Consider the following 9,097-nt stretch of genomic DNA (forward strand, 5'->3'; position numbering starts at 1 on the left):
GGAGGGGGCAGCAGATGCAGTGGGTGGATGTTTCATGAACTGATGCTAGAAAGGTAGTCAGTGGCCCAGTGATGAATGGTGTGTATGGAGATTAAATTTTATATTGGAAGCATCAGGAAGTTGTCATAAAGATGGCCACAAATTATTTGAAACTTCTCTAATTAATATGGGAGGTCTAGCATCCCCTCGAAGTGAAGAGGGCACTATGACTGCTAATTAGCATTAGAATATGGTGAAAGTGATGCTGTGGCAATTTCTTGGCCCAGGATTTAAGATACCAGAAGCTGGTTGTCCCCTATTTTGAATTCTTTATTCTTGGATTTCATTTTCCACATAAGAAGTATGTCTATCATGAGACTAACATGATGTAAGCATCACAAGACAAGCAGAGAGAACTGGGGGATGATACACTATAGAGACAGGGATAGAGACAAACAGAACAAATTGCCCTGAGGCACCAGACATTTTTTTTTTAAAGATTTTATTTATTTTTTTGACAGAGAGAGACATAGCAAGAGCAGGAACACAAGCAGGGGGAGTGGGAGAGGGAGAAGCAGACTTCCCGCAGAGCAGGGAGCCCGATGTGGGACTCGATCCCAGGACCCTGGGATCATGACCTGAGCTGAAGGCAGACGCTTAACGACTGAGCCACCCAGGCGCCCCGGCACCAAACATTATTAAAGAAAACATTTCAGAAATGAATCCTGCAGCCCCAGCTGCCTCAGCGGATGACCACCCAGCAGGGGAGAGGGAGAGCAAGAGGACCCTAATAGTCCTCATCAAACAACCACAGACACCCACAGATTTTGCTGATACCCCCTGCAGTTTTCGTTGTCATTGACCCCACCTGTGGAGCTTCCTGGAGTCTACATCACTGAAACCCTTTGGGTTGATGGAAAGAGCCACCACATACACTCCTGGTACCGCTGTGCATGCACCAATGCCCCAGTTCCAAGAGGGATACCCTTTTTGGCAACTTCCCCCAAGAAGAAAAGGAGGACCCCAGCAGACTTCACTGCCAAAGACCCCACTATCTTCTGCTGCTGCTGCTTCCATGGATACCCTTCATCAACAAGGACACCCACGATCTTCACTGAGACTGACTTCACCTGATGTTACTGTCTAGAGTTGTCATTGCTGTGAAACCCCTGACCTCCAGAGCTAGAGATATTTTACCCTATGTAGCCAGCACCCTCACACCCAACCACAGGTGAAGGTCCTTCCCCACTGAAGCCAGTCCATAAAGTCTGGAAGATGTGACTGTTCATTCAAATGTGCGGACATTCATGCAAGGGTACAAAGAACATACAAAAAAATCAAGGAAACATGACACCACCAGAGGAACATGAAATATTTCCAGTTACTAACACTAGTTAAATGGATACATATAACTTGTCTGAAAAAGTAACTGTTTTATTTTTTTATTTTTTTAAAGATTTATTTTTTTGACAGAGACATAGCGAGAGCAGGAACACAAGCAGGGGGAGTGGGAGAGGGAGAAGCAGGCTTCCTGCAGAGCAGCAGACTCCCCACTGAGCAGGGAGCCCAATGTGGGACTCGATCCCAGGACCCTGGGATCATGACCTGAGCCGAAGGCAGACGCTTAACGACTGAGCCACCCAGGCGCCCAAAAAGTAACTGTTTTAAAGAAACTCAGTAAGCTACAGGAGAGCAGCTGGACAACTCAACGAAAAGAGGAAAACAGTATGTGAACAAAACAGGAAGATTAATAAAGAGATTTGATAAAGAATCAAACAAATTCTGGAGGTGAAAAATACAATTAAAGAAAGAAAAAATGAAATAGAAATCTTCAGCAGCAGATTCAGTCAGTCAGAAGAAAGAAGCTGTAAAGTCAAACATAGGACATTAAAAATTATCCAGTCAGAGGAGGAAAAAAAAAAAAACAACAATGAAAAAGTTAAAAAAAAAAAAACCCTCTAGGATTTATAGGGTATTTTTAAAACATTTATTTGAGAAAGAGAGCATAAGCAGGGAGAGGAGTAGAGGGAAGAGGAGACTCCCTGCTGAGTGCAGAGCCTGAGGTGGGGCTTGATCCCACAACCCTGAGATCATGACCTGAGCCAAAATCAAGTCAGATGCTTAACTGACTGAGCCACCCAGGTGCCCCTATGGGGCTTTATAAAGGGAATCAATATACACATTATGGAAGTCCCAGAAGGACAAGAGAGAAAAAGGAGCAAATAGCTTATTTTATTTTATTTTGCTTTTTTTTTTTTTGAAGTTTTTATATAAATTCTAGTTAACATAAGTGTAATATTAGTTTCAGGTGTACAATATAGTGATTCAACACTTCCTTATAACCCCTGGTGCTCATCACACCAAATATACTCCTTAATGCCCATCACCTATTTCACCATCCCTCCAGTCCACCTCCTCTCTGGTAACCATCAGTTTGTTCTCTAGAGTTAAGAGTCTTTTTCTTGGTTTTCCCCCCTCTCTCTTTTTTTTCCCTTTGTTTGTTTCTTAAATTCCACATATGAGTGAAATCATATGTATTTGTGTTTTTCTGACTGACTTATTTCACTTAGCATGATACTCTCTAGCTCTATCCATGTCATTGCAAATGGCAAGATTTCATTCTTTTTTATGGCTGAGTAATATTCCAGTGTGTGTGTGTGTGTGTGTGTGTATACCATCTCTTCTTTATTCATCAGTCAGTGGAAAGTGGGCTGTTTCCATAATTTGGCTATTGTGGATAATGCTGCTATAAACATTAGGGTGCATGTATCACTTTGAATTTAGTATTTTTGTATTCTTTGGGTAAGTGCCCAGTAGTGTGATTGCTGGATCATAGGCTACGTCTACTGTTAACTTTTGAGGAACCTCCATACTATTTTCCAAAGTGGCTGTACCAGTTTGCATTTCCACCAGCAGTGCAAGAGGGTTCCTCTTTCTCTACATCCTTGCAACACCGGTTGTTCCTTGTGTTGTTGATTTTAGCCATTCTGACAGGTGTGAGGTGATATCTCATTGTAATTTTGATTTGTATTTGATTGATGATGAGTCAGTGTTTAGCATTGTTAGCATTTTCTAATGTGTCTGGTGGCTGTCTGTATGTCCTCATTGGAAAAAGGTCTGTTCATGTCTTCCTGTCTTTTAATTGCATTATTCATTTTGGGGGTGTTGAGTTTTATAAGTTCTTTATATATAAAAATAATGGCTACAAACTTCACTAATCTTGGGAGGGAAATGGACATTCAGATATAAAAAGCTCAAAAGATCCCACAGAGGATGAACCCAAAGAACACTATACTGGGACACTGTATAATTAAATTATTAAAAGTTAAGGTCAAAGAAGACATTTTGAAAGCAGACAAAAAATGATTCATCATATTATAGGACACCCCCTAAGATAATGAATGGATTTCTCAGTAGAAACCTTGTCGGCCAGGAGGATATATTCAAAGTACAGAAAGAAAAAATATACCAACCAAGAATAACCTATGCAGAAAAATTATCCATTAAAATTGAAGAGGGGAGCCTGGGTGGTGCAGTCGGTTAAGTGTCCAACTCTTGATCTCAGCTCAGGTCTTGATCTAAGGGTTGTGAGTTCAAGACCCATGTTGGGCTCCATGCAGAGCGTGGAGCCTAATTTAAAAAAAAAATGAAGGAGAGATAAAGTACTTGCCAGACAAACAAAAATCACATTGAGGGAGTTCATAACCACTATGGACCTGTCTTACAATAAATGCTTAAGGGAGTTCTTCAAATGGAAACAAAACATGCTATATAGCAACATGAAAGTTGAAGAAGGCTTAAATCTCACTGGTGAAGTTAAATATGTAGACATGTACAAAATAATGTAGGTGCATAAATAGCATTTGATTCTAATTTAAAAGTTAAGTGATAAATTGTTAATGGACACACAGTATAAAAAGCAAACTGTGACTACAAGAACATGAAGCATGTGGGGAGAGGTGCAACAGTTTAGAGTTTTATGTGCAATCGAAGTTAAGTTGTAATCAAAGCAAAATAGATGGTTGTAACTATAAGATCTTTCATTCAAGCCTTGAGCTAATCACAAAGAAAACAATCTGTAATAGAGAAAAGATAAAGAGAAAGGAAAGAAAATCACTACCAATGTTCATCAAATGAAGATAGCAAGAGAATAAGAGAGGGACAAAATAACTGCAAAACATGCAGAAAACAAAGAAGATGGCAGTGTTCAGTCTTCACCTATCAATAGTTACTTTAAATGAAAATGAATTGAAAAAAATGTAAATGGATTGAACACCACATAAAAAGGCATATAGTGGCTGAATAGATTAAAAACATCCTGCGATATGCTGTCTGCAAGAGATTCACTTCAATTTGGATTTCCCTGATGCCGAGCGATGTTGAGATACCACCTCACTCCAGTCAGAATGGCTAAAATTAACAAGTCAGGAAGCGAAGATGTTGGCGGGGATGCGGAGAAAGGGGAACCCTCCTACACTGTTGGTGGGAAAGCAAGCTGGTGCAGCCACTCTGGAAAACAGTATGGAGGTTCCTCAAAAAGTTGAAAATAGAGCTACTGTACGATCCAGCAATTACACTACTGGGTATTTACCCCAAAGATACAAATGTAGGGATCTGAAGGGGTACATGCACCCCGATGTTTATAGCAGCAATGTCCACAATAGCCAAACTGTGGAAAGAGCCAAGATGTCTATCAACAGATGAATGGATAATGAAGACGTGGTATATATATACAATGGAATATTATGCAGCCATCAAAGGGAATGAAATCTTGCCATTTGCAACGACGTGGATGGAACTGGAGGGTATTATGCTGAGCGAAATAAGTCAATCAGAGAAAGACATGTATCATATGATCTCACTGATATGAGGAATTCTTAATCTCAGGAAACAAACTGAGGGTTGCTGGAGTGGTGGGGGGTGGGAGGGATGGGGGGCTGGGTGATAGACATTAGGGAGGGTATGTGCTATGCTGAGCGCTGTGAATTGTGTAAGACTGTTGAATCATAGACCTGTACCTCTGAAACAAATAATACATTATATGTTAAAAAAAAGAAAAGATAGCAGGAGGGGGGACCTTGGAGGGGGGGGAACTTGGAGGGGGAGACGGACCATGAGAGACTCTGGACTCTGAGAAACAAGCTGAGGGTTCTAGAGGGGAGGGGCATGGGGGGATGGGTTAGCCTGGTGATGGGCATTAAAGAGGGCATGTACTGAATGGAGCACTGGGTGTTATACGCAAGCAATGAATCATGGAACACTACATCAAATACTAGTGATGTAATGTATTGTGATTAACATAACATAATAAAAAATTTCACTTTAAAAAGACATTCATAGGCAGACAGTGGAAAAAGATAGCCATTGCAAATGGCAACAGTAGAAAGCAGGAATCGCCATACTTAGATAAAATAACTTTTTTTTTTTAAGATTTTATTTATTTGACTGAGAGAGACACAATGAGAGTAGGAACACAAGCAGGGGGAGTGGGAGAGGGAGAAGCAGGCTTCCCGCTGAGCAGGGAGCCCAATGCGGGGCTCAATCCCAGTACCCTGGGATCACGACCTGAGCCGAAGGCAGCCGCTTAACCGACTGAGCCACCCAGGTGCCCAGATAAAATAACTTTCAGTCAAAAACTATTTCTAGAGACAAAGAAGGTCATTACATAAGGATAAAAGGGCCAATTCAACAGAAGAAGTAGCAATTTAAAATATATTCACATCCAACAACCAAATGCCCATTAATAGGTAAATGGATGAAGAAAATGTGGTATGTATATACATGGAATATTATTAAGTCTTGAAAAAGAAGGGAATCTTGCCATTTGTATAACACTGATGAATGTGGAGGACCTTATGCCAAGTGAAATATGCCAGACACAGAAAGACAAATACCGTATGCTGTTACTTATATGTAGAATCTAAAATGGTCCATCATAGAAGTAGAGAGTAGAACGGTGGTTGCCAGGGGGCTAGGGGGGGAGAGGAAAGTGAGAAATGTTGCTCAAGGGATACAAAATGTCAGTTAAACAAAATGAGTAAGTTCTAGAGGTCTAATGTACAGCAATGTGACTATAGTTAATATTATATACTTGAAATTTTCTAAGAGGGTAAAGCTTAAGTGTTCTCACCACAGAAGAATAAAAAATAGTAACTATGTGAGGTGATGGGTATGTTAATTAGCTTGATGTGGAGATTATTTCACACTGTTTATGTATATAGCAAGACATCCAGTCATACACTATAAATATATGCACTTTTATTTGTCAGTTGTATTTTAATAAACATAGAGGAAAAAATGGAAGAATAATAAAAAGCTCAAAAACATAACAGGCATTTAATTGAAATTGTCAAGTTGTATTTAAAGATTATCGGGAAGATAAGTGTGTAAGAATAGCATCAATGTAGGTGGCGCCTGGGTGGCTCAGTCGTTAAGCGTCTGCCTTCGGCTCAGGTCATGATCCCAGGGTCCTGGGATCAAGCCCCACATCGGGCTCCTTGCTCAGCGGGAAGCCTGCTTCTCCCTCTCCCACTCCCCCTGCTCGTGTTCCCTCTCTTGCTGTGTCTTTCTCTGTCAAATAAATATACAAAATCTTAAAAAAAAAAATAGCATCAATGTATGAATTAATGAATAAAAGAAGAAATGAATGATCGAACTAAGAAAGAAACAGGGCTGGTTGTGATAATTGAGCTACCTACCAGATTATCAAAACAGGCTGTGGAACTACTTTAATAAAAACAGTATGGTGTTTGTGTTTGGAATAGAATCAAGAATGTAGAAACAGAGGGAGGAGTGGGTGTGTATGTCTTTGTGTTAAATAATACATATGGCATGGTATTAAAGGACAGTGTTATTTCATAGTGTCAGGACAATTGCCTACATGTCTGACTATAATACACATTTTGGCTGTTTAACACAGATGCCTTTTTTCTTCAGGAGTACTTATTTAACATGGTTAAGAATATAAAAAAGCCCTTGGGTTTTCATTTTGCATATATACTTGGTTATGGAGAAATACTTGTTATACGATTTCTTACTTTAAAATAAGTTTGTAAAAATGATCAAGTTTCAAATATTGTAACTTTTTTATGAGCCATTATAGTTTTGCTGCCATGACAGGTTTTTGACTGACTTGTTCATCACACCACTCCTCTCCTCCTGAATTCATTGGATTTCTTTTCTCGCTAAAGATTAGAAGAAAAAAGCCTGTTTGATAGCATCCCTAATAACTTACATTTTCTTTTTTTTTTTTTAAAGATTTTATTTATTTATTTGACAGAGAAAGACACAGCGAGAGAGGGAACACAAACGGGGAGTGGGAGAGGGAGAAGCAGACTCCCCACCGAGCAGGGAGCCCGATGCGGGACTCGATCCCAGGACTCCAGGATCATGACCTCAGCCGAAGGCAGTCGCTTAACCAACTGAGCCACCCAGGCGCCCATAACTTACATTTTCTTATTCACACTCTATCCATTGTGGAATCCATTCCAGTTGTTGTTTTGAATAAATTAGTCTTAGAGCCATTTGACTGCCCATTTAGTTTGCAGTTATTACTTCTTATAAGGAGGCCGTGAAGTTTATTGTAGACGTCACTCTCTGAAAGTAGCTAGTTAAGAGGCAAAACAACAATCAAAAAATGATGAAAATAGCTTTGTGTGACCATTCTTAAGATAATTTTGGATTGAGATAGATTGGAACCCTAGTTAAAGGAATGGAGAGATCTATAGTTCTTTCTGATACGGTGTGAAAATGGCATAAACCACTAACATTGGGGAGCAACCAGGTTCAGATTGCTATTTGGTTGAATTGTACAGATCAACCTGGAAGTGAACTCAGTTGAGGTGCTGTACATCAGAAAAAAATCCTTGTGGAGGCTTAATCCGTGATTCTACATCATAATATTAGTTGAGAATTTTTTTCAAATAAAGGAAGTCTTCCCTTCACATTATAAATACTGTCAGACTCTTTGTGAGATAATGTAACTTTTATCAGTAGATCAACAAGTCTGTGGCTTTCTTGGTTTCATGTATCTGTTGACTGCGATGCAGGATTTTGTTTCTGTTAATCACTTTCTAAGCCTGCTATAGAGATGTCACCTTGGAGTTTCTTTTACCACTTGACTACAGAGTGAATTCTTCTGTTAATTTAATCCTATGTTCTTCCTGTTTCTTGCTTTTCATCCTCTAATTGCTCAGTGTAGCCACAGGCAACGTCTTTGGAGGGGACACCTGAGACATAACTTGCTTCAGTTTTTGAATTTCTGGAAATGCTCTCTGTCCTTGCATTTGGTAGGTAAATTATATGTATCTAAAATCCAGTTTCAGTCATTGACACAAGAGCTTTGGAAGCGACTATGCAGTAATGCTGGTTATAAGTCTGAATGTAGTCCAGTTCTTATTCCTTTGTCAGCAATCTGTATCTCTGTAGGTTTTGTGTCTTTGGCAGTTTTTAAAATTTTGTCTTTGGCATTCTCCAAATTCAACATGCTGTCTTGAGATTCTGATTTCAATTTTATTTTGGCTAAATACCCAGATGTGGAATTGCTGGACCATATGATAGTTCTGTTTTTAATTTCTTGAGGAATCTCCTCACCGTTTTCAGTGAATTGGCTATACCAATTTATATTCCTATTAACACTGTACAAGGGGGCGCCTGGGTGGCTCAGTTGGTTGGGTGACTGCCTTCAGCTTAGGTCATGATCCTGGAGTCTCGGGATCGAGTCCCGCATCGGGCTCCCTGTTCAGCGGGGAGTCTGCTTCTCCCTCTCCTGCTCCCCCCTCTTGTGCTCACTCTCTCTCTCTCTCAAATAAATAAATAGAATCTTTAAAAAAAAAAAAACAAACACTGTACAAGAGTACATTGGAAAACAGTATGGAGGTTCTTCAACAAATTAAATCTAGAACTACATGATTCAGCAGTCTTACTTCTGGGTATATACCCAAAAGAATTGACATGAAGCTCTCAAAGAGATATGTGAACCCCCATCTTTATTACAGTATTATCCACTTTGGCCAAGATCTGCAAATAACCCAAATGTCCATTGGCAGATTACGGGGTAAAGAAAATGTGGTACGTTACATTTAATGGAATATTATTTCACCTTTAAAAAGTAGGAAAT

The sequence above is a fragment of the Neomonachus schauinslandi genome, chromosome X (genome assembly GCF_002201575.2).
Source record: "Neomonachus schauinslandi chromosome X, ASM220157v2, whole genome shotgun sequence".
Classification (NCBI taxonomy): domain Eukaryota; kingdom Metazoa; phylum Chordata; class Mammalia; order Carnivora; family Phocidae; genus Neomonachus; species Neomonachus schauinslandi.